This window comes from Lissotriton helveticus, chromosome 6 (assembly GCF_964261635.1).
Source record: "Lissotriton helveticus chromosome 6, aLisHel1.1, whole genome shotgun sequence".
In the NCBI taxonomy this organism is placed as follows: Eukaryota; Metazoa; Chordata; class Amphibia; order Caudata; family Salamandridae; genus Lissotriton; species Lissotriton helveticus.
The window spans coordinates 278562032-278586359 of NC_136067.1; the positions used below are offsets into that span (position 1 = coordinate 278562032).

At 48.8% G+C, this 24328-nt stretch overlaps 1 protein-coding gene across 4 annotated transcripts in view; it reads right to left on the minus strand.

The window, feature by feature from the left end:
* TDRD15 (tudor domain containing 15) overlaps positions 1-24328 on the minus strand; it is a 218600-nt gene that overhangs the window by 190651 nt on the left and 3621 nt on the right. The gene's annotated exons all lie outside the window — the stretch shown is intronic.

Genomic DNA, 24328 nt, shown 5'->3' on the forward strand with positions numbered 1-24328 from the left:
CCAGTACGGAGTGTGGTGTAAGAGTGTAATCATGCAACAAATCATGTTTTTCGAGTGTACAATAATCAGAAACCATTAACCTACTAACGGACGTTGAAGACCACGTGTCTAGACTACTGAACACATTCCAATGTGGTAACCCATAGACAATGACGTGTGAACCAAAGTCTTCCTATTGAGTGAACACACCATATTCTCTAGGTGAGGACTCACTAGGATACTTTTACAAACAACGCAAGATTATCTGTCCAGCATACCAAATGTACCATTAGCTAGTCAATACACAAAAAACTAAGAACAAAAACTCGTCCATACATCTTATATGTGAGAAAGAGGAGAACCCTCAGCACCCGCAAATGAACGTTAAGTGAATCTTTTAGGATACAAAGCCCCAGAGCATGTAACACGGAGAAGAACGTACACATTACAACAAATGATTTAATATTTTGATGCAATTCATGGTCCACACTGAGTCCCATTTTGACAGCCCTATTGGACCCCACGCGCATTCATGTGATACTAAAGAGTATTACATATCTTGGCTGATACATGATCTTTGGTGTTACTGAATGGGTGTCTTTAATTGGCATGTAGTACTGCCAGTGCAGATTGTTTTGCAAGTGTATATAATAATGTACATCACATAGCAAGATGACCAATTTATGAAATGATGAATGTGTTTCTTGTCTATGTTGTAACTGAATTCTTTGATTTTGTTGACACCCATATGGCATTAGTTATAATACCCACATGTGTAGAAACCCCTTCGGCCTTTTTAACTATGTTTCTGAATCCTGCACCTTAGGAAAAGTTTAACTAGGACATAGTGTCTCCCTTATGGTCTCATACCTCCTATATGTAATCAAGGATTTGTTGGAGCTCAGATTACCGACCCCAGGTACTCCTTTCAACAACGCCCAATGTCTATTTAAAATTTTAAAGACCTCCGGGTTAAGCCCGGAGTGTGTTGTTATGAACGACAAGTGCTCCCTTGTGTTTGTCCTCGGTTTGGTTTTCAGTGCGTCTTCCCATTTTTTGTTCTTAGCTTTGGCCACAGCCTGTTCGAGGATGTCAATTCTGTACCCTCACCTTTTCAATCCCATGTTAGTCTATCTGGCGTGATACTCAAAGTTTGTATCTTTGCTACAGTTTCTGCGTATACACAACATCTCACCAAATGGAATAGCACGCTAGGTGAATGGTGGGTGTGCACTTTCATAGTGCAATACGCTATTTACAGCTTTATCTTTACAAATTCGAGTACTTTGTACTGTGTTAGAGATATAAATTTACACATCTAAAAACTGTTTGCCCGTTTGGGACATGCAAATGTAAATATTAGATTAAAAGTGTGGTCATCTAAAATCCAAAATATTCTTTCACGTGGTTCTCACTTCTGTTAGAAATGGGATTTCTGGTTAGGGCATGCACCTAAGCCAGGTAGAAACCACCACTCCAGTCACGGAAAGGGAGTTACACGCTGAAGATAACCCCTGTTCACCACCTTGGTAGCTTGGCACGGGTAGTCAGGCTTATCCCAGAGGCAATGTGTAAAGCATTTGCGCAACACACAGCAGCGACACACTAGGCACACCACAAAAGACACTCCACACAAGGTTATATAAAAATAGCCGTTGTATTACTCATAAAGACACTAGAACGTAATCACATATGTACACTGTGCCACCTGGCACTGGGTATTACTTTCCAGGGGAGTATATGCTTTACAGGGCCAGTCGGGCCACGGTCAACCATCAATCAATCAATCAATCAATCAGGAATTTGTAAAGCGCTCTACTTACCCGTGAGGGTCTCAAGGCGCTGAGGAGTGGGGGGGTGGGGGGGGGGGAGGGGCGGGGGGAGCTGCTACTGCTCGAAGAGCCAGGTCTTGAGGAGCCTTCTGAAGGTGAGCAGGTCTTGGGTCTGCCGAAGATGGGTGGAGGGGGTGTTCCAGGTCTTGGCGGCGAGGTAGGAGAAGGATCTGCCACCAGAAATGGTTAGTTGGATGCGTGGGACGGCGACGAGGGCGAGGCTGGCGGAGCAGAGCTGGCAGGCGGGGGTATAGAAGTTGAGTCTGTTGTTCAGGTAGGCTGGTCCGGTGTTGTGAAGTGCTTTGTGTGCATGGGTGAGGAGTTTGAAGGTGATCCTTTTGTTGACGGGGAGCCAGTGCAGGTCTCTCAGGTGGGAGGAGATGTGGATGCGGCGGGGGACGTTGAGGATCAGTCGGGCTGAGGCGTTCTGGATGCGTTGTAGTCATTGCAGGTGTTTGGCTGGGATTCCTGCGTAGAGTGCGTTGCCGTAGTCCAGCCTGCTGCTGACAAGGCCCTGGGTCACTGTTCTTTCGGTTGGGATCCACTTATAGACCCTGCGGAGCATGCGGAGGGTGTTGTAGCAGCAGGAGAAGATGGCGTTGACCTGCTTTGACATGGAGAGGGAGGGGTCGAGGATGAATCCTAGGTTGCGTGCGTGGTCCGTGGGTTTCGGGGATGCTCCCAGTGCAGTCGCCACCAGGAGTCGTCCCAGGCTGAGGGAGTCGGTCCGAGGATGAGGACCTCCGTCTTGTCAGAGTTCAGCTTCAGACGGCTGCTCCTCATCCATCCATTCGGCGACGGCCTTAATTTCCTCGTGGAGGTTGGTTTTGGCTGTGTGCGGGGAATGTTGAGCTGGGTGTCGTCGGCGTAGGAGATGATGTTCAGGTTGTGCTGGCAGGCCACTTGTGCGAGGGGGGCCAACTTGGGGGCCCGACTTGAACAAGGTCGGGATGAGCCTTGGGGTACGCCGCAGATGATGTCGGTGGCTTCGGAGCGGTAGGGCGGGAGCCGGACTCTCTGGGTTCTGCCGGAGAGGAAGGACGTGGTCCAGCCGAGGGCCTTTTTCTGGATTCCGGCTTCTTGGAGGTGGGTTCTGAGTGTGCGGTGGCAGACCGTGTCGAAGGCGGCTGATAGGTCCAGGAGGATGAGGGTTGAGGTTTCGCCGTTGTCCAGCTGGCATCTGATGTCGTCTGTGGCTGCTATAAGGGCAGTCTCGGTGCTGTGGTTGCGTCTGAATCTGGACTGGGACGGGTCTAGGATGCTGTTATCAGCTGCATGTTGGCGATTTTCTCGATTACCTTTGCCGGGAAGGGGAGCAGGGAGATTGGCCGGAAGTTCTTGAGGTCTTTGGGGTCCGCTTTGGGTTTTTTGAGGAGTGCGTGGATTTCGGCGGGCTTCCAGCTTTCCGGGAATGTAGCGGTATCGAAGGAGATGTTGATGATTTTTCGCAGATGGGGTGCAATGGTTGCGTCAGCTTTGTTGAAGATGTGGTGTGGGCAGGGGTCTGATGGAGAACCCGAGTGGATTGAGTACATGAGCTCCATCACCCCTTTCATCCGCCAGCTCCATTGGCTTCCTATCAAAAGCCGGACTAAGTTCAAGGCACTTTGTATCGCCTATAAGGCTATTAACAACTCTGGCCCGCAGTTCCTTAAATATGCTTTCCGTCCACTTGTACCATCTAGTACACTTCGCTCAGCCTCAGCACACCTTCTTAATGTTCAAACAAACAAAAAAAGCCAACTGGGGCGACAGGTGCTTTGTGCTCTCCACAGCTAGACTGTGGAACTCTCTCCCCCTCCTCATCAAAACCTGTCCCAGCCTCCTCAGCTTCAGGAAGCAACTAAAAACCTGGCTGTTTACACACTAATGTGTACTCCACTTGTCCATCTTCCGAATCTTAAGCACCGAGACTCCCCCGGGTAGTTGCGCGCTATACAAATTGCCAAAACATAAACATAAACATGATCTTTTGAGTCTCTTCGTCGTTGACGAGGGTCCAGGAGGTCAGCTTGTTGGGGCAGCTGGCGTTCGGGGGGTGGTGTGTTGCGGTCTGGGAGGGTGAGGAGTTGAAGCTGTTGTGGATGCTGGCGATCTTGCGGTGGAAAAAGGTGGCCAGAGGTCACATAGTTCCTGGGAGGGCGGGATGTCGTTGGTGTTGGCGCTGGGGTTGGAAAGTTCCTTCACTATGTTAAAAAGTTCTTTGCTGTCGTGTGCGGTTCTCCAGTCGGGATTTGAAGGACGATCTTTTGGCTGTTCTGATGAGGTGGTGGTGGTGGTGGTGGTGGTGTCTGCGGATGGCGTCCTTGTGGGCTGCGTGGGTGTCTGGTGTGTGGTCGTGAAGCCATATCTTCTCCAGCTTCCGGCATGTCCGTTTGGAGGTCTGAAGTTCTTCGGTGAACCAGGCAGCTTTCTTGCTGGGGTGGTTGATGGAGGATTTCTTGAGCGGGGCGAGAGTGCTGGCGCAGTCGTTGATCCACTGTCTGAGGTTACGGGCAGCGCCGTCAGGGTCGGTGGGTTCCGGTTGAGGGTGGAGGTCAGCTGGTCCGCGGTGACTTTGCTCCAGCAGCGGCGGGGCAGCTGTTGGGTGCGGTGGTGCGTTGTTGGTTTCATGAAGGTGAAGTGGATGCAGCGGTGGTCGGTCCAGTGGTGTTCGGTGTTGAAGGCGACGTGGTTGCTTGTGGAGAAAACGGGGTCGAGCGTGTGGTCTGCGGCGTGGGTGGGTTCGGTGTCGAGCTTTTCTGAGGCCGAGGTGTTGTAGCAGCAGGAGGAGATGGCGTTGACCTGCTTCGACATGGAGAGGGAGGGGTATAGGATGAATCCTAGGTTGCGTGCGTGGTCCGTGGGTTTCGGGGATGCTCCCAGTGCGGTCGCCACCAGGAGTCGTCCCAGGCTGAGGGAGTCGGTCCGAGGATGAGAACCTCCGTCTTGTCAGAGTTCAGCTTCAGACGGCTGCTCCTCATCCATTCGGCGACGGCCTTCATTCCCTCGTGGAGGTTGGTTTTTGCTGTTTGCGGGAGAGGATGAGATGGGTGTCGTCGGCGTAGGAGATGATGATCAGGTTGTGCTGGCAGGCCACTTGTGCGAGGGGGGCCATGTAGACATTGAACAAGGTCGGGCTGAGGGATGAGCCTTGGGGTACGCCGCAGATGATGTCGGTGGCTTCGGAGCGGTAGGGCGGGAGCCGGACTCTCTGGGTTCTGCCGGAGAGGAAGGACGTGGTCCAGCCGAGGGCCTTTTTCTGGATTCCGGCTTTTTGGAGGCGTGTTCTGAGTGTGCGGTGGCAGACCGTGTCGAAGGCGGCTGATAGGTCCAGGAGGATGAGGGCTGTGGTTTCGCCGTTGTCCAGCTGGTGTCTGATGTCGTCTGTGGCAGCTATAAGGGCAGTCAATCAGGGTGGCGAAGTTGGCATTGTTGTTGTTCTCGAGGTGGAAGTTCAAGTCCCCGAGGAGGATGTAGTCTGTGGAGGCGAGTGCGTGGGTGAGCGGGTGAGCGGGTGCTGGCAAGGTCGGCAAAGGAGTCGCTGAACAGGGCCCGTGGACCGGGGGGGTCTGTAGACGAGTGTTCCTCTGAGGGTGAAGTTGGGGTCGGTTGGATCCGGAAGTGGAGGTGTTCGGCGGAGTTGAGGGAGTCGTCTGCGAGGGTGTGGACCTGGAGGGTGGATTTGTGGACGATGGCTATTCCTCCTCCGATTCCGTTGGTGCGGTCTCTGCAGGAGATCTTGAAGCCGTCTGGGATGGCTATAGCGTTGTCCGGTGCCAAGGAGTCGTTCCACCAGGTCTCGGTCAGGAAGGCAACATCTAGGGCGGAGGTGTCGAGCAGGTCCCAGAGCTCGATGGTGTGTTTGCGTGCGGAGCAGGTGTTGAGGAGTATGCCTCGAAGGTGGTTGGGTCCGGTCCTAGGAGGCTTGGTGGTTCTGTCGCATGTGAAGTTGCAGGTATGGCAGGAGAAGGGTCCGTGGGAGTGTTTTGGGGCGGCCTGGATGCAGCGGGGGTCTCGGCTGGTGTGCAAGGAGAGTGTTGGCGTCGTATCTGAGTCTGTCGTTGTGGAGTGCGCGGGGTCCAGGGGTCCTGGCACGGTCCAGGCGGGGCAGACGGGCTTGCCTTTGGCGCGCTTTGGGCGTGCAATCGGCACGCCCGCTGCGCGGCAGGTCGGCGGTTGCCATACAATCCGGAGAGGGAGGGAGGGGTAGCTGGGAGCGGGGCGGCGAGGGGGCATGGCTTCAGGAGGAGGCAGCGGGAAACTAAGGGAAGCAGAAGGAAAAAAGGGGGGGCGTGGAGCTTGCGAAAAGTGCGTTAATGAACAATAGAAAAAATACAAATTGAGAGCATACAGAACAGTGAACAACCAAAATTAAGAAAAATGAAGATACAGTCAGACAGCCAAACTTTCTAGGAGGCAAGGAGCATAAAAGTAGTAAAAAAAAAACAGTAACTTCTGGTAAACACTGTACGTGGCTTAAACACATTATGCATAGATCACCTTAGGCACACATCCTAAATCACTAGTGCACCACAGTAACACTAATATGGTGCACCCATCACCTCAGGGCCTTACCCCCAACCAAAACATGAGGTGAACACCAGGCCGACAGGCCTGCTCCTCTGCGGCCCGTCTTGGGCTACCCCACACTGCCCTTTGGTCCAAAGGCAGGTCTCTCCTTCTCTTGTGTCCATCTGATACAGGGCTTTGACTAGCCCCCTAGCTGCAGGCGCAGGCGAAACCATGCCCCCTAAAGATCCGCAGAGTAATCGGGGGGCAGGGAGCAACTCACCATCGTCTCCTCTTAGAAAAGAAATGCCCCCATGTTGCAGCTGCTGCAATCCGGTAATGCAGCTGTGACCACAGTTAGGCACCCATAGTGTGCCTCAAAGGCCCCACTCACCATGGCCTCTCCTCTACTGGGGGCCATTTTACTGTGCCCGGGAGGCTCTTTGCTTACCTCCCTCGCTGGATCCTCTTCCGGTCTGGGCACTGACCGCCAACCCGGTGTTACGTGGGAGGTGGCCCTGCTTCCTCAACCCACCCCTCCACGCTCCAGAAACAAAGGGGCAGACACTTGGGGAGGACTCTCGGGGCCTTCCACTCTTGTTAAGGCTGTGACAAGCTGGGGCTATCTCACCTGGAGTCTCGCCGCAGATGACCACCGGGTGCCTCCTCTTCTCAACCCGGTCCTCTTTCCAGGAGGGCGGGACCGCGATGGCCCGTAGTCTTCCTTCCGTCAGTTTTCTCCCCACGCTGCCACACTCTGGCAGCGCACCGCTCACGCAAACTCACGAGGCTCAGCTTTTTCTTGACGTTGGGCCACGCCAACAATCAGGCGAAGACTATACCTGACTTCCGCCGGCTCCGCAGACTCTCTAGTCAATCTGGCCCAGAGTCAGACACTAGTGGTCATAGCTCTGCCCCAATCAGGCAGCATGGATGAATCCACACGTCGGGATTCCTACTCAGTGGAATTCCGCAATGAAACGAGCTTCGCAGCATAGCACTTTCGAGCGCAAAACACCTGGCAAGTTCCTCACACCTTGGGGCAGTGTGAGTCCAGACCTGGGGCTCAGATCACATAGGAGAGGGTGGTGCTGCCCACGAGTAGGGAACAAAGCGCCCCTCTCTAGATCAGCCTTCTCTGCAGGATAAAAGAGCGCTCACCAGGCACTCGCATAGGGCAGAGCTGGGCCCCCGGAAGGCCAGCTGACAGGGCCCTCCGGCGGGAGGGAAGTCCTTTGTGGCGGTTTCTCCTGGCGCCCAGCAATCCTTCAGCTCCAAGCAGGTACAACTTACATGGTCATATCCCCAATACTTATACTACATGTCCTCTTGGTTCTGCCCGGGCTTGGGACCCAGTTCCAACCAGTTCCGGGGGGGGCACATAACAAGTGCACAACAGTCCCAATTGATAGTGTAGGTCCTGGCCTCAGACACACCACAGGGAGGCGGAACCAGCATTGTACAAGGCAGGCACAGATCTATTCAGGGTCAGAGCTACCCCTTCCACTACTCCAAATGCAGATAAGCCTATTCAGCTTAGCACGGACTCACCCAGCCCCTCTGGAGCCACTGCACTGCTCCAGTCCCTGTGATTCCAGAACCAGACATGCAATACACATCACATAGCATAGAAATGCCCACTTCTTAAAGTGGCATTTCTAAAATAGCTATATTAAATCTGCACACACTATTATGCAGCATTTATTACCACTATTCCAAACATACCAAACGTGTTCCCGCTACTCCTCTCAGATCAGGAATTACCACTGACACACTCACCAGGGAAACCCCCAATGCATTCCTATGAGAAGGCAGCATCACAGTAGTGAGAAACTGGCCCTGGGTTTCTGAGATACAACTTTACAAGGGACTGATAGCTCAATTAAATGCTGCAAACAGGTGTAGACCAATCTTACCATGTTTTACCATAGAGAACACATGCAATTTAAACTGCACAGCAGTGATAAAGTGGCAAAAGTCCTAAAACCCCCAACACCATGTCAGAAAAACAGAGTAGAAGGAAGGCAAAAAGTTCAGGGATGACCCTGCAAAAAGGGCCAAGTCCAACAAGTTTCATTCCAAATGACAATCACGTCATCTACATAGCGGCCCCAATAATAGATAGTCTTCGTCCATTCAGCAGCTGCTGTGGACCAAGCATGCATATGCTCCACCGACCCCATAAACAGGTTCACATATGATGGCGCGAATTTAGGTACCAGTTTTTATCATAAACAAAATAGTTGTTAGTAAGAATTAATTCTACCATTTCTAGTACCATCTTTTTGTGCTACAGAAGGTTTGCTCCTTGTGTTGACAAATAAAAGTTCTTGGCCTTAATGCCAACAATTTTACTGAATTAGCAGAAAATGACAGGATATATCGGAGGAAGAGGGCACATTCAGCGGTGGCGAGAAAGCCAGGACAGAATTAAGTACAACATTATAGCCACAAGGTGACTTGTTTGGCCATTCAGCCTGCGGCAGGTGGAGCAGAGGGAAACCAGCTATCATCAACTTAGCAGTCGGCGTCCTTTAGACTGCAGAGAGGAACATGTTAGAATGCACCAATGTTTGCGAATTCAGGCTCGAAATGTGGTGCAAGAGTTGATTCAACATGGTTACTGGCCAACCCATAATAAAGGAGAAATTATAGACCTCATAATCACCAAAGAACACACCATCACGTTGGATACCATTACCCCCTGTGATTGGTCCGACCACCACAGCATCTTCTTTTATATTAACAGGGAGGTGTCTCTGAGGAAGGCTCAACCAACGGAATCAAAGATCTGGAAAAGGGACCTCAGATCTATCAATACAGATGAACTAGCAACCCATTGAAAATATGCCCTCTCCTCCCAAGCGGACATGTCTGAGATTCAGGTACTCACTGCATTCTAAAACTCTATCTCTATCATGGATTCCATTGCACCACTCCAACAAAAAAATGCCTCAACTAAAATATCCAAACCGTTATTCAACGACAATTTAAACTCAGAAGGCCGCAACCTTAGAGCAATTGAACGATCTTGGAGTTCCAAACCTTCCTCGGGTCAGCTAAAACTCCTTAGAGATGTTAGGAGCTCCTACAACAAACAAATCAAGAGCGCTAAGGCAGACTACTTCAGATCCGAACTTGATCAAGGCGCTAATCGTCCCAAGAAACTTTTTCAACTGGTTAAACAGCAATCGGGGGAAGCTCTGAACCAGTCTGACTTTGGAGTCAGCCCACCCTCATGCGACAAACTGGTTGCTTTTTTTACTGAGAAATCAAGACTCATCAACATTGAACACGCTTCTAAGAAATCTCTATTGCCATCATTTGGGTACGTGCCACCTCCTGCCCTCTTAGAGAAGGTCAAACCAATCAGACTGAGCACCGAGTACAATGCATCATGGGGCAACTTTACTCCCTTCAGTGAAAAAGACATCAAAAAGATTCTTAAGAGTATTAACCCATCTACTCACTTCAGAGACCCGTTGCCTCCTTCCATCTCCAAAGAAATCAAGGATATCATCATCCCCATCTGGAGAAAGATTGTCAACGCCTCACTGTCACAAGGCATGATCCCAGATTACCCAAAAGCAGCTCCGGTATCACCTATACTAAAAAAAACTAACGAAGATAGTGCTGACTTCAACAACTTCAACCCTATCTCCAACATCCCCACCCTAGCTAAACTCCAGAAAAAATACGTCCAATCACAACTCTGTGCTCACATCGAGAATTTCCAACTCCTGGACCAGCATCAATCTGGCTTTCGGAGTAGGCACAGCACTGTATCGGCTATCACTCATGTTATAGATGACATTTTAAAAATGCTTGACCAAAACAAATCCTGCCTCCTAATCCTCCTTGACCTCTCCTCTGCGTTTGACACTGTCAATCACGACAACCTTCTATTCATTTTGAAGAACAGGATGGGCCTCTCTGGCCGGGTGTTACAATGGTTCTCGTCCTTCCTCCACCACAGATCACAAAGAGTCAAGGCGAACCACTCTCTCTCTTAGCCCTCTCCAGTATCCATGGGGGTAACCCAAGGGTCCGCCTTATCTCCTACACTCTTCAACATGTTCTTGTAACCATTACCTAATGCACTAAAATCCATGAACATTCTCTTCCATATGTATGCGGACGTTACAAAACTATATAATCGTAATTCGCATTTGTACAGCGCGTTATCACTGTCAGGTCTCTAAGCGCTGTAAGACAGAGTCCTACCCTAGCATGTGAGGAGATATTAAATTGATTAGGTTTTGCCACCGTGAAAAATACTGTTTTTAACTTCTTCCTGAAAGGTAGAAGGGCGTGTTCCTTGAGCAACTTCTCCAGCAGCTTGTTCCAAAGTAGGGGAATGGAGGTTGAAAAGGCTCTTCCTCCTTTAGAGGTCAAGCTAAAGCGGAGGCAGGCCAGCATGACAGCCTCTGAGGACCGTAGCAGCCTGCTAGGAGTATTGTTGGCAAAACGATCTTTAATATAAGTTGGGGCTTGGCCATAGATGGCTTTATGCGCGATGCAAAGGCCCTTAAACTTGGTTCTCTGCCTAACCGGAAGCCAGGGCAGCTGACTTAGGAGGGGAGCGGCGTGGGCCCTCCTAGGCAGTCTAAAGATTAATCTGGCAGCATCACTCATGATGACCAGTAGTCTGGCCAACACATTTTTGGGAAGCCGATATACAGGGAGTTCCTGTAGTCTAGTCGGGATACTATCATGGCCGATACAGCCATTCTGAGTGTGGCAAATGTGAGAAGGGGGCAATTTTTCGTAGCTGTCTCAGCAGGCTGACATGTGTTCCTACTACTGCCGATACCTGCTGGGTCATAGAGAGCTTGGCATCAATTTTGATGCCCAGGCTTTTACGGCCAGAGCTGGTTCAGGATTTGAGCCTGGCTCTTGTGGCCAAAAAAAGGTTCCTCCAGGGGTTGGAGTCTGTGATGATGGCCACTACCTCGGTCTTCTCGGGATTAATTTTGAAGGAATTGACAGTCATCCAGTTGAGAGTAAATTTTAAAATGTTTTGCTTTCTTGTGTGGGCGGCCGGGGAGCTATCTATCTGGATGATAATTCAAGTGCCGTTGGCGTAGTTATAGATCTGACACTCCGTGAGCTTCAGTGCGGCTATCAGGGGCTGGAGGTAGGCGTTGAACAGGAGAGGTGACAACGCCGAACCCTGTGGTACCCAGCACAAGAGTTTGCCGGAATCAGACACATGGTCAGCCAGCTGTACTCTCTGGGATCGATCATTGAGGAAAGATGTGAGCCGAATAAGGGCCGTGCCCTAGATGCCCAGCTCTGAGATCCACAACAGAAGTTGGTCATGGTTGACCGTATCAAATGCCGCGGTTAGGTCTAGCTAAACCAGGGCACATGGCTTTTTCTTATCGGCCCTTAACCTGAGTTCATCCAACACTGACAGCATTACCATTTCTATGCTGTGATGAGCCCTAGACCTTGCCTGATTATTTTGCAGGAGATGGTTTGCTTCTATGTGGAATGACAGGGATCTCAGCAGGTGCGGTTCCAGCACTTTCACCAGGAATGGGAGTTGGGGGATTGGCCTCAAATTTTTTAGGTTCTTCACGTCAGCCACCGTTTTTTTTAGAAGTGGGTTGACACAAGCTTTCTTAAAATTGGTGGAGACGTGGCCGGATTCTAGAGATTGATTTAGTAGCAAGAGGACCTCGCTTTCTATCCCTGGTAGTGCCAACTTAAAAGATCCTCGGTGGGCAGGGGTCCGCAGGTGACCAGGACTCAACTCGCCCCATTAAGGGAGACAGGGAGTCACGGGTGAGCCTGGGGAAGATGGTGAGTAGTTTCACATAAGTTAGAGGCAGAGGATGGGACGCTAAGGGACAGAGGACAATAGGAGTAAGATGAATCTCCGTCAGTAGGTCCTTCACTTTCTTTACGAAGAAGGACTGGAACTTGTTGCAATCTTCCAGACAGAAGAGGGGCTTCTGTTCCTGAGCTGGTCTCTGCTCTTTTAAAGTCCGAAAAGTTTCTTGTAGTGTATTGTCAGCAGTCAAAATCCTAGTTTCGCAGAATTTTGCTTTCCTTGTTAAATTTGCTTTTTGTAGACTGCAAACAGAGTGATATTCTAGCCATGCACCTGGGTCGGAAGCTTTACGCCAGGCTCTCTCGCGCTGGCGAAGGGGTTGTTTCATGTTTCTTAAAGCTTCGTTGAACCAGGGGGCCCCTTTGCCTTCGTCCCTTACTCTTTCCTCACGGATTGTGGCTTCCACGTCGATAGCACTCTTCAGCCTTATAAACAGGGTGGCGCTTTCTACATCAAGGTTTCCCTGTTTTGGACTTGGGGTGGCTGATTTGTGTAGGGTGTTAACCAGGGCGTCAGCTCTAATTTTATTCCAATCCGCAGCACTTTCCACTCAAGGGAGGGACGGGCTGCTTGTTTTGTGGGTGGGAACCAGCCTCTGATTAAATGGTGATCATACCAGGCGCAGGGACCGATATCTATTGGGCTGGTAAATGGGTGGGATGTCCAGACCAAATAGAGTATGCGGCCCTTCTCATGATTAGGACAATTCACTAATTGTCTGAGTTCCAAAGAGATCAGTGCCTCAGCCAACCGTTTAGCCTGGCTGTCTTTTGGAATCTGATCCCAGTGGAAGTTAAAATCCCCCATCACCAGGATACATTGATACCGTGAGCGGATATCGTTCACTAATTCCGTAAAGAGCTCGACAAACTTGGGTGGCGTTCGCGGGGGACAGTACACTATCAGAATGACTAGACAGGTGGTCTGGGAGCAGATCTTAGCCCAACACATCTGCCCCCTCAATGCTTTCTGCACATAGAGTCTCTGTGTTTAGCTGTTGATTATACAGAATCAGGACTCCACCCCGGCTGGTGCTGCCCGGTCTGTTGTAGCAAAGGGAAGCATAGTTCAGGGCATGGCAGTTACCAAGTCCGGAGCGGAGGACTCCTCAAGCCAGGTTTCTGTGACACTTAGGATGTCCAGAGGGTCATCTTGGAGGAGAGAGAAGACCTCAAGTTGGTGTTTCTACAGGGAACGTGTGTTAAGGTTTTGTGTGTCGATTTAGATACAGTATATAGGTTTCCCGATGTATGCCCTTATGTAGGCACAATTCACTTTGCCCTTATTTAGGCACAGAAATCCATCCCTTATTTAGGCATTATCCATGCTAACCAAATCCAGGCATGGTCACCTACATCCGTCCATAAACGTCACAACGATTTCTTGGAAAACCAGACTATTAAGCCTTTAGGACTTCCCCTGCTTGGATTATTGATTTCTCGACAAACTCATTTATTATGCATGAACATCTATTCCTTAGTGGTTCATTCATGACGTTCCTCTGCCAGACTTGTACGAAAATACTGGCATTCCTAAACACCTTCAAGGTATAAATATACCTTAACTTGCCATGGCAAACCACGGTTCGGCTGCATGCTTACACAGCTCAGCTACGTGGATCGCCACGGCAAGTACGGAACGAATTAGCGTCTCCGTCTGACGGACTGACCAGACGCGGTTATCCTCATCCCAGAGAATCCAGCTCCAGTGTTTCTGACTCCCCTTGCGGGGTGCTAGAGACCGAGACCCGGAAAGAGATTCCAACGTCTCTCATTCTAAGGTATGGCGCAGACTAATACCTAGAGGGACTCTTGACAAATCTTGACAAAACTAAACTATAGCTAGCTATACTTTATAAAACAGCACCTACTTCTTACCTCGTACTACACTTAGGTTAGGTACATTGGGGTAGAACTATTTAGAAGCACCAGATGAGTATTTACATTTTAGCCTGTGTTATTTATGTATGTATTTTTATGAATATATGCCATAGCTACAAGCTATGCTATTGCAGTATTATTTTATCTTACTGCTAACGCTGTACATATTATACTTCGCATTCGATCTCTTCTACCAGACAGAACAGTTTATAGTTTCCTTTCCGTGTTGGGCAATCCATGAGTCTACCAGCTCAGAGGAGTAAGTCTCTATCAGTTGAACCCCAAAAGGGGTCTAAGTTATTGTATAGATAGGCCCAAAACATATCCTTAACCACATCCTTCACAGACAAACTAGCACTACACAACAAAGGATTGTTACTTTTAGCAAATTTGTGGACCCTCTCAACTAATCCATTACCTTGGGAATTATACAGTAAAGAACATGCATTCCTCATGTAGGAGAGTAGGGTCTGCTTCCTATGGTTACCCCGACTTTTAGCTTTGATTCTCTGGTTTTTCGACTTTAGTGTGGCTGTGGACCTGCAATGCAGGCCCACAGCCCAGCTGTTCTCTCTCTAAATTGATACCATGTACTTTAGGTACATACCAGATTGGTTACTGGGTCACCCTTGTGAGCCCCTGTATAATGTACCATAGGTACCCAGGGCATAGGTGCACCCTAGGCCTACCAGGGGCTGCAGCATGTATTGTGCCACCGCTTGTTTGCCTTCCAAACTGACACCACAGGTCTGTTGACACAGCCTGGGTACGGTGGTGTAATCACCCCATACTTAGATTTAGTATACCTACATCTATATATACATATAGACACATATACACCTATAAGTCACTTCAATGGCAGACCTTAACAATCCTGGAGGCAGAGTGCTTGGTTGTATGTGAGAGGGTGCCCTAGCATGAGCTGAGCCCCTCTGCAGTTTTCGGAACCATCTCCTTATAGCGGTTCTATGATATAGCCATACCATATACTCTTAAGTGCATTATAATCCTCGCGGTTAATGCTAACTTTGGTTTGGCTTTATCAAAACATGTTGTGTAAGGAGTCAAAAACTTTGGAATACCACCTCCCCCAACCCCCCCCCCCCCCCGCCGCCGCCAGGGGTAGCATTCCACCCTTCTAGAGGGAGAAGACATGTAGTTACTGGTTTACCCAGTTAAAGTTAAACAGAGCCCCAGCTTCACAAAACGGATGCTGCTGCCACAGACACGAGTCTGACCTGAGGTTGCTGGACAAAACTCTACAAAAGGGGGTGGTGATGGACGGAGCATCTGATCCAATCAAACAATCACACAGTCAAAAGATCTGGGTTTGATCCATCACCGTTCTTTAGCCCACTCTGCCACCCCAGTTCAGACATGGCTATATGCAAATCAGTCTGACCCTGTGCCTCATGGGAACAGTCCAGCCCGAACTGCCAAGCCATGCCTTCCCTGGACTGGAAACAAGCTTCCGAGGACCGGTTTCTGGCATTCCAGCCATCTTCAGCCCGGCTTGCTTGAATCCAGTGGCAGGGTATGCTCAGACGTGAGTGCAACTATTTGCATTTCATGTGCCATCAGATGTATGCTATTTTCTGTGAGTAGAATAGAGGGTCTGCCTCCCTTTTAAACATCTCACTCAGAAAATCAATGGTAGAAGTAGTTGTAAATCAATAGAGTGGCGGGTCCCGCACACTGTTGGGGTAATCCAAAGTTCAGATAATCTGTGCGTGGAGAACATATACTGTTTCACTGGTGTACAGAGAGGTATTGTCCTCTGAGCCTGGACGTGGAGTTCAATGAGACTGTCGAGTTTCCCCACTGGGAAACATCCTTCAGGTGCACTGCATGTGTCCAAATTGGAATCGACTTCAATCAAAGTTCAAAATGTTGATGCAATAAGCTTTTTATTTGGTCATCATAATCACCATCTTTGCGATTTCATTAATTAATCCAGTCATTCATGTGGTGATGTGTATTAATGAAGTATCATACAATGAGGAGCCCTTTGTCAGGGGGTATGCGCCTAAAACAATAATCATAAAAGCAGAAATGAAACGACATTCCCAGGAAGTGGGTTTACCATTTATTCTCGATTACCAGAGGAAGTTTCAGTGTAGGTGAATCACAAACTCCTATGTGGGATAGCATGCAAAATAAAATGAGATTACACTAGAAAGGAGCAAAGAAATGTAGTATACTTAGTGAGTAATTAATACACACATTCTCAAAACAACGAATGTAAAATACTATTGCCTAGACGAGTCGATAGCGATGTGGAATTTTTCACATGTCAAGGAAAGCTTTCCACTTGAAAATTGCCATACGCTAAGTGACTGGTTAATAATAAACTATTTTCTTGTAGAGAATTTAGAACATGCGCTAGGTGACAAAGATGTATGCGCGCCATGGTGAACACCTCTGTTCAAGGAGGCAAATGTGGAAAGTGGATATCGAGTGAAGCCGAAAAAAAGAAGAAGATCAAAAAAGTGCTTGTGCGGGTTTATGGCAATTGGTGAAGTATCATTTGTGCTTAGTCCAATATTATTAGCATATCAAAATTGAACATGCATTTAACGGTAAAACGTTTGGGTGCGCCGTGGTTGGGTATATACCCCTTGGATAGTGGCTGCAATTAGGATGACCAAGCCACCCTTCGGCCTTCCCATGTGAGATTTGACCGCAGGAATGTGGTAACACGCGTAACCATCCAGGCTCAAGATGTCACCCGTGTCCCACGTTTCATGAAGGCCTATTATGTCGTGCCGATTAATAAACTCCCTCCATGCTGGATCATTAAACTTGTTTTTAAGACCAGCTACGTTCCAGGTCATTAATTTTAGAGAACGGTCTCGATAACCTGGAGTTTCTGCCATTCTGGATATATTAGGATCCCTGGAGCCTATAGGTTCTGCCGTTGTCGTAGCATCATGAACGTTAATCTCGACAAGAGGAGCAAGATTGATTTTTTGACTACCAAGTCATTCACTGTCGTCCAGATTTGAAAAAGTATCGAATCTATTTAAAACGGGGACAGTGAAGTCGTAGGGCAATCTCCTTTTGCCTAAATCACTATTCGCTTGCATGCTCTGAGGTGGTGGGTAAAAGAAGCCCAGGGGGAGAAGATTTACATAATCTTTTTAAATTCTAGATGACCCCGCCTGTCTCAAAATATCCTCAACCAACCTTGGAGCTCTAATGCTTATGACCACACTCCCACTAGGCTTTTATTAGTGTTGCCCACCCAAGGGACCCTTCTGACCATTAAAATATTTTCTTCCAGGTATTCTCCCAAGTCTGTTTTACTAGACAAAAGAAAAATGTTTTATTTTTTAACAAAGACCAGTGTTCGTTTTGACCCACCTTAATTTTTGGGACATTGGCAAGAATAATGGTGTGGGGGCAAGCCTCAATTGGTAAGGTTAAAGCTAACTCTCTCTTTTTGAGGGGCTGTAAATGTGGGCCCGATCTCCCTTCTGGGACCTTGGAACCCTGATTCACCCCAGAGGTAGCACCAGTCACTTTTGGGACCTGAATAGGGATATGTGGAGCTTTGTTTGGGGATATCTCTACAGAAACCAGAGACTCTATAGGGACGGCAGTACATACAGAGGGTGTAACCGGACTTTCATTACTAACCTTGCCTAGGACAGGAGCGTCATCAGACACACCTGATACTCCCTTGTGTTTAACCAAGAGGCACCCCAATCTTTTTATTTCAGCGGACATCTGGTCTAATTTAGACACTAAAGGTTTTATGATGCCCTTTATCTTCAGATCAATCAGAGCTGCCAGTTGGTTGAGCTGTTCATCATCCAATTTAACGGTATTAGATCCTACTGGTGCATCATCTACCTTTTCTGAGTTTTTAATAGGTGTGGTGGGAGTGACTGCTTTATTTTTTGTTGAGCGGGTACCCATGCGTTTCAACTGTGTTTTTCTACAATTTCTGACCACTCTTGGTGCAGGGGTAGGAGGATGTTGTGCTATAAAATCCGGTAAAGCCTCCAAGTCCAACTCAACAGATTCAGGCGGTTCCAGAACAAGAGGATCGTTATTATCACCGATGTTAAGATCACCTTGGCCCGGCGCAGTCGGAGAAGGGGAGCACATGATGGAAGGCAAAGATTCACTGCTTAGCCCTAAGGACTGTCGTCTTTCGGTATTCATTTTCTTGACCACTTTTACTAAGTAGTTATCCAGAGTACCATGGACAGGTGGAGCACTTAGTGATGACATATTGCTTCCTACTATAAGACAATCCCAGTGTGTGTTAGATGTATTGCACCACCACTAACCGTTAGAAGAAGAAATACGTAGCGGTACAATTTACAACCTTAGTTCACAAACATAAGTTAATAATATCTCACTGTGACTCTAGTAGGTGGGATTCAAGTCGACCTCCTCTTCCTGGGGCCAGGGGCTGTGGCCCAGCCCAGCCTCGTACTGCCACAGACTGTCCCGTCCTTGTCCCGAGCGACTCCCGGGCGCGACTCCCGGGCACGACTCCCGGGCACGACTCCCGGGCACGACTCCCGGGCGTCTCATGGGCGCGATTTGCGGGCGACTCCCAGGCGCGACTCACGGGCGACTCGCGGGCGCGACTCGAGAGGCGCTCCGGCCTTTTCACGCGCCTCCGGGCGCTGCGCTGGCGTCACTGACGCGCCCCAACCGCCAGGGCACCTGGGGATTGCAGTCCCTGCCCTCGCGGTACTGGCGCTGACAGCCGTTCACCTCATGACGCTTGGGACCCCTGATGTAGCGTTGAGTCGTTCCCCTCACGGCTATGGCCCTTCTGCCAAAAAAACGACGCTCCCGTTGAGCGCTCGGCGCTCCGGCATTTTCACGCGCCTCCGGGCGCTGCGCTGGCGTCACTGATGCGGCCCCAACCGCCGGGGCACCTGGGGATTGCAGTCCCTGACCTTGCGGTACTGGCGCTGACAGCCGTTCACCTCACGGCGCTTGGGACCCCTGATGTAGCGTTGAGCCGTTCCCCTCACGGCTATGGACCTTCTGCCAAAAAACGACGCTCCCGTTGAGCGCTCGGCGCTCCGGCATTTTCACGCGCCACCGGGCGCTGCGCTGGCGTCACTGACGCGCCCCAACCGCCGGGGCACCTGGGGATTGCAGTCCCTGCCCTCGCAGTACTGGCGCTGACAGCCGTTCACCTCATGGCGCTTGGGACCCCTGATGTAGCGTTGAGCCGTTCCCCTCACGGCTATGGACCTTCTGCCAACAAACGACGCTCCCCAATATGTCAGGCCTACAGCCTTTATCATAACTTTTCTAGTAAACAATAAGACATATAGCCTTTGACTTTGGCCTGTCACCATAACCACCTTAGCCCCATTGTACGTAGCGTAAGCTTTTCACAGGCCAACCATCTGGCATACAGTCAAAAAAGTACAAGCATATACAACAGGGGTTGACATCCTTTTCTATAACAAAAGCTAATTATGTTTAATGAAAGTCATCACACGCTAATATTTAATCGGAGCTTTAATAGTGACATTAGACAAGATTGCACTAGAAGCCACACCACCATATGAAATATTATCAGAAATGATCACATCAGTGCATCAGGCACGGGTGCCACATTGGTTTCCTGTTTAAAAGGCTCCCTTGAGCCGGTTGAGCAGATGAGCTCGTGAAGAGGCACCTGCGCGCCATGAGAGGTACTGTGACCTGAGAATACTTTTGCAGCCTGCTCAGGAACCCCAAATATTTGATGCCTAATCTCTACTGACGACGGATAATGATCCAGAAACACGTGTATAGAGATGGCCAGTACAACTTTGTAATTACTCGATACAATCCTGCAAGCACACACGCTTGGTGAACTGCATTGACCACAATACTCAGGGGCGACCTGCTGAAAGGTGAAGCAGTGTGATCCCACATTGGTTATTTATTTATTTAAGAAGCTTATAAAAGCGCACAGCTACCCCCAGAAGGGGGTGTCCCGGCGCTGCAGATTACATGCTAGAAAAAGAGAGCTGCTTATAAGGTGGAAAACAGCCAAGTTTTGAGTTTGCGTCGGAATAGAAGCTCCGACTCAATGAACCTGTTCCAGAGTTTAGCTGTAACTACTCCAAACGCTCTTCCCCCACACCTGGCACGGCGGAATCTAGGTACCACCAGGAGGCGAAGACTGTTTGATCTCAATGATCTAACCGATTGAGAGAGTTTAAGTCTCTTTCTCAGGTATGCCGGGCCAGACCCGTTGAGAGCCCGGAAGGCCAGGATCAGAGCTTTGAACTGGATGCGGCGGGAGATGGGAAGCCAGTGCAGCTTTTTACAGCAAGTAAAAAGGTTATCCGTTTATAAGTTCGGAAAATACACTTATTTACGTCTCAAATAACCACTTCTCAATTTTGGGATACTTCTATTAAATGAATCAAGCAAAAACGTCTTATTTATTACAATGGGCTTCAAACTGAGGAACTACTTACAGGCACCTGGAGAGCTACGAGTAGCTCACAAGCTACTTGATGGAGAAGCAAGTATACAACATGACAGTAGGCAAAGACGACTACTCTCTCATGAGAGAGCATAATAAGTATTATTGTAGTGCATACCTTACATAACAATTTGTTTAGGTAGATTTCAAACCACTGCCTACTAAAGCAATCTATGAAATTCCATATAACAGTGAACCTGCGAACACACAGGCTTTAGCACAGTGTAATAACAACCCATCCTTAAAAGCCTATTGTCTTAAATACATGCTTTTCACCATCAAATCAACTCAGTCCTGCTGCTCGGAGTATAAACTTTTTGACAAGTCTAAAAGTGTAAGATAAGCAGGTGTTTTACTGAAAGCACACAAATTCATCCCTATCAAACCCTGTACTCAGGGAACCAACATGTGGATGGGGCATACGCCCCTCTCTCAGTAGGACTCTGAAAGTTATTTTTTGCTGATCACATAAGCTCAGGAGAGTTGCAATGTTAAGCTAGACTAAAAACCCATTTAAGTTAATGACTTCCCATCCCGCAATCTGTGCTGCTGCCGGAGAAAAACACCATAAATTATCTACCTATCTAAAACACTTTGGGGCATATGCACAAAGAAGTGGCAGAGTGAGGCGTTAGCCGTCATGGCTTAGCGCTACACTCCACCACTTCAGAAATGCAAGGCTGCACCATATTTACAAAGAATATGGTGCAGCCTTGCATTTCCCCTTTCGCTGGCGCTACACTTAGGAGCCTAGTGCCAACACAAGCACCCTTGCACCATAGCGCATGGGTGTCTGCGTGAAGGCGGAAGATTATTTATGTGCAGGAAGGGACACTTTCCTGCACATAAACAATCTTAAAATGCTGTTTTGTCAAATCTAAAGTGTACTGCTTAATGCAGCACACACAGAAGTTACAAAACGTCATTTTTTTAAAGATTGTTTATGTGCAGGATGGATCACCTTCCTGAACATAAACAATTAAAAGTAGCACAGATGGAAAAAGAAAAAACGAGGTGAAATAGAGCATGTCTCTGTGTTTCGCCAAGTTAAGACCACGTTTTCCCTGGTCTTAATTTTGGCGCTGCCTCCTATTTACGCCATCCTTGTATATAGGGGGTAGCGTCAAAATGAATGGGTGTTGTGGTGGAACGGCCACCACAACGCCCACTGCCCACCCCTTTCACACTAAGCATAGCGTGAAAGGGGGCCTTATTTACAATGCAAACTTAAGCCGTAACGCTACATTGTAAATAAAGCAAGGCACCTTTCGAAAACAGGAACGTCGGGAAAAGTGACATTCGGTGGCAATAGGAGCTTGTCCATATGCCCATTTGTGTCTGTGCTCCTGAAAGTCAAGCCGAGGCAGCTGGATAAATAAACAAAATGATCACAGCTGCCTGGAGGGCAAGCACTTTTTTTGAGGAACCATACAACTTCTGGCCCATAAAAACATGTACTTCTGACTCCGAGCATGTGGGGTGAACCAAATCCCCTTTCCTGGTGATTATTATTATTATTATTATTATATTTGGGTTTGTAAAGCGCACAGATACCCTGGGGTTTCCCGGTGCTGGCAGAGAAAAAGAAGCAGAGAAGACAAAAGAGGGGGGGGGGAGGATTAGGCGGAGAACAACCAAGTTTTCACACCTTTCCTGAATTTGAGATGACATGTTTCATAACGCAAAGGGATAGGAAGGGTGTTCCAGAGTGACGGCGCCAGGTAAGAGAAAGAACGGCCACCGACTCTAGTGCGTTTGAACCGGGGAACTGAAAAGGTACCTAGGGAGGAAGATCTAAGAGTGCGTGATGGGCAGTATGGCTGAACCAAGGTGGAAAGGTAGGGGGGGGGGGAATTGCCAATTTTAATCTTATGCATATAACATAAGGCTTTGAATTTAGCCCTAGATTATATACGCAACCAATGTAGGCTGCGCAGAGAGGCGGTGGCCGAGGCAGTTCTGGGCAAGTTGCATAGTAAACGGGCAGCCATATTTTGCACCACTTGCAGTTTACGTGTCACCTCCTAACAGGCACCTAGGAGGAGTACGTTGCCGTAATCCAGTCTGGATGTCACTAGGGCCTGCACCACTGTTCTTTCAGTGTCAAGAAGAAGCATCCATGTGATTTTCCTCAGCCACCTGATGATGTTTGTACAGGTGGCTGAGACTTTCACCACATGTTGCCTCATGGACAGTTGGTCATCGAAGGTGACCCCAAGATTGCGGGCTGTGGTACATGGAATAGGCACGGAACCCATTTGCTGCGGCCAGTGCTGTGGACCCCAGAGAGTGGTATCAGGGCCAAACAGAAGGAGCTCGGTCTTATCGCCGTTGAGCTTCAGTCTGTTGGTCTGCATCCAGTTGGCGATGTTAGTGAGCCCAGTGTGAAGAGATGAGGTGGGGGAATGTTTATTAGAGGAAAGAGAAAAAATAATTTGGGTATCGTCAGCATACGAAAAAATGGATAGACCAGATTGCTCTGCAAGAGAGGCAAGGGGGCTGAAGTAAAGATTAAAGAAAAGGGGACTAAGAATGGAACCTTGGGGCACACCGTGGGGGGAGGAGTGGGCCAGGGAGGAAGAAGTGGGGGAAAAGACCTGAAAGGTGCGTGCTGAAAGAAAACTGGCGATCCAGGCAAGGGCTGAACCGCGAATGCCCGTCAACTTTAGGGTGGAGAGAAGGATGTCATGGGAGACGGTGTCGAATGCGGCGCTCAAATCCAGTAGGATGAGCGCCACCGTCTCCCCTCTGTCCACCTGCTGTCTAATAGTCTCCGTGACTCCTAAGAGGGTGGATTCCGTGGAGAATCCTGCCCTGAAGCCAGACTGGGAAGGGTGAAGGAAATTAGTGGCTTCAATATGAGAGGTGAGGCAGAGGTTGATGTGTTTTTCTAACACTTTGGCAAAGCAGGGGAGCAGGGATATGGGTCTAAAGTTGGCGGGGTTGTTAATGTCCGCATTGACCTTTTTCAGGAGGGGAACCACCATAGCGTGCTTCCAAGCTGTTGGTACAGTTGATTCAGAAAGAGAGGCATTCAAAAGGGCTAAAATAGGAAGAAATGAGGGAATGGCTAAGGTACTGAGGATTTGAGGAGGCATCGCATCCAGTGGGGAGCCGGACTTGATCCCGGCCAGAAGTTTCAGAAAGTGTGCAGAGGAAATAGGATCCCATTTATCAATTAAGGGATAAGGGGACAAGGTAGTAACCTGGGAGAGAGATATATCAGAAACTTCTTGCTGGAGGGGGCTGTATTGGACCTGTGGAGAGGCATTAAAGCCAGCATAGATATGGTCTATTTTCTCCGTGAAAAAATTGGCAAGTGCGTTGCATTGAGTATTATCCAGACAGGGAGCTTTAGGCGCGCATGACTGTCCAGAGAGCTCTTGAACTGCTCTGAATAGGGCCTTTGGGCGGTTTTGGGCTAATAATATGGAAGTGTTAACATAGTTAGCCCTGGCTGATTTGCATAGGGAGTGGTATTTGCGAAGTTCCGTCTTGTACTGTTCCTTATCAGAGAGGGAGTAATTGGATCTCCAGATGCACTCCAATTTTTTGCACATGGACTTAGCACATTTTAACTGCTCATTAAACCAGGGGGCGGGGGGTGGGTAAAGTTATGTTTACCTTTACGGACTGGAAGACAGGTATCAATGGCAGAAGACAGCCAGGTATGGATTAGCCTTTCATCTTTAGTAGTGATGATAGTGGGGAGGGAAGGTAATGTCTTAGCAAGCTGGCCGTTAAGTTGCGAAAGATTGAGTTTTTTCCAGTTCCTACTGGGTCTAGAAGTCTGAGCATTAGAAGATGGGTGAGGGATAGCACTAGTCTTAATGTGGAATTCTACTAT